Below are 2,637 nucleotides of genomic sequence, written 5' to 3' on the forward strand. Positions count from 1 at the left end.
TAAAGCAATTCGATCAACCAGCGGTGTTTCCCTTGACATGCCAAGGGACACGCCCCAGTCTAAATAAAGCGCGTGTACTGATCGATCTAGGCAAGATGATGCTATGCATTCGCTTTCTAGTATCCTCGACTATTACTAGCGCTATGGTGGTAGGTGTTCATTCCGTGTGTTTAAGTCGTCTGAGATTGCTCTCCTTCCAAATGAGGTTAATACATGATGTAATGTATGTATTTCAGTCTCCTGTCTCGGTATATGATCCCGAGGTGTATCTTCTGCATCATCTAGCAATTGTAGAGCATCAAATGTATTATACATGGCAATTTCCTTACCCTTTTCCTCACGACTCAGCCTTCTTTCATGAGGACGCTCTCGTCCCTCTCTTTGGTTGTCCTCCTCTTGGGTCGGTAGCTCATGCTCTCGTCCCTTTCGCTGGTTGTCCATCCCTTGAGTCGGCGGTATTCTCTCTTGGTCTTCCCCGTGAGGAAGCTCTCGTCCCTCTCTCTGTTTGTCCATCCCTTGAGTCAGCTGCATGGGTGGTGGCCTTACAGGTATCGTTTTAGGAACATAGACAGAGACCGGTGGTTTAGCTGGGTTGGACGGCTTGGTGAACGCACAAACCTTTGTCGTATGTCCTAGCGTCATACAACTTGTACATTTAGGAGGTAGCCACTCGTATTCAATATCAATTTTGCATGTTATTTCTCCTCCTTCCTCTTTAGGCATCATGATAATAATATGCTTTGGTAATTTGGAACTCACATCTAGCATCAGGCATACACAAGCGAAGTCCAATCTCGTGCATGCTCTCGTGATCGCATCTGGATATAGGGGTCTGCCTATTCCACTCGCCACCGTGCTAAGACCTTCAACCGTCCATAGTTCAACCGGCAAATGTCTCAATCTTATCCAAACTGGGACTTGTGTATGTTTGAGTTTTCGCATTGCCATTCCCGGTTCCCACTTTTGGAGTACAATCGATTGCCCATGGAACAACCACGGTCCTCCTTCAATTGCTTCTTCCATATATGCAATTGTCTTGAATTGGAAGAAGTAAAATCCATTTGAGGTGGCCTTAACCTCCCGTAATCCAGGCCAAGCTGACAAGGCGAACTTTTGGACATGATAAAAATATGGTTGCTTTCCTAGAAAGTAACCAACTGCAGTGGATTCCCATCGCCTAGCTCCGTTTTGTATAGATTCTATCGTAGGTCGGACAACAATTTCATCATTTTGAATTGTCCCGAATGAGAGAGTCTTACGAGATGAATTGTTGAATGCGTCAGCAATCTTGTCATCCACGACTGGATCTGAGCTTGTTTGCAACGGAATGTTCCCTATAAAGCCACTATAAGTAGAGTTTGTCTCATAAGTTCGTCTAACTCTGAATCCACCACTATTACCATCCTTGATCGTGTCAACACTGTCTTCTTCGTTGTCCATGTCAACATGAACTGCAGCGTTGACCAAGTCAATGTTTATCTCATCATTGCTCACCAAGTCACCTTTGACCACTTCAACACAAGTTTCCTTCCCCCTGTAGTTGTCCATGTCAACATTAACTACGTTGTTGACCAAGTCAATGTTGATATCGTCATTGTTGACTGACCATGTCAACACAAGTCTCCTTCTTCCTATCTGCAACACATTTGACCACGTCATTAGTGAATAGGTCAACATTGACCGAGTCAACCCCCATCTCATCAACAATTGTTACGTGATTAGAGTTTGATACGAAGTCAGCCACTTTTCCTGCTCCAACCAGCGAATTAGTTGGAAACGGATCCGGACAGTTTCACGTCATTTCTGTAATCTCTATTCGTCTGACCGATGGCAGGACATTCCTCATAGTTGGCCCTAACATCCTTGGCAAAAACGACGTGGTTGTTGCCCCCTTGGATGGTGCGAACCATCGCGTCGTTGCTTCGTCCCCAAATCGTTCTGTCCATTTGTTTTTCAAGTCACTCACCGCTTTCAAGGCTTTTTTATCACCATCATAAATAACCGTATGCGCAAGTTTTAAAAATTCAGGCATGTTAAAGGATATCGGATCGTGTTTGCCATGAATTGGTGTTGTAAATTTGTTAAGCGTAATAATAACTACAAGTTAGTATAAAAGGGAAACAAACTTGTTTTAATAAAACCGTGGAAAACAGCTAAATTTTGAGCGTTCTCAGAATTCGACGAAACTTGACCCAAACGTAGGTCTAAACCCAAGAATTTGTGTGTTAAATTTCCTAAGTGAAATAATAACTACAAGTTAGTATAAAAGGAAAACAAACTTGCTTTAATAAAACCGTGCAAAACAGTTAAATTTTGAATGTTCTCATAATTCGACGAAACTTGACCCAAACGTTGGTCCAGACCAAAGCATTTGTGTTGTAAATTTGCTAAGGGTAATAATAACTACAAGTTAGTATAAAAGGGAAACAATAATAATAACTACAAGTTAGTATAAAAGGGAAACAAACTTGCTTTAATAAAACCGTGCAGAACAGCTAAATATTGAACGTTCTCAAAATTCGACGAAACTTGACCCAAACGTAGATTTAGACCCAAGCATTTGTGTTATGCATTTGCTAAGCGTAATAATAACTACAAGTAAATATAAAAGGGAAACAAACTTGTTTTAATAAAACC

This window comes from Sesamum indicum, unplaced genomic scaffold (assembly GCF_000512975.1).
Source record: "Sesamum indicum cultivar Zhongzhi No. 13 unplaced genomic scaffold, S_indicum_v1.0 scaffold00119, whole genome shotgun sequence".
Taxonomy (NCBI): domain Eukaryota; kingdom Viridiplantae; phylum Streptophyta; class Magnoliopsida; order Lamiales; family Pedaliaceae; genus Sesamum; species Sesamum indicum.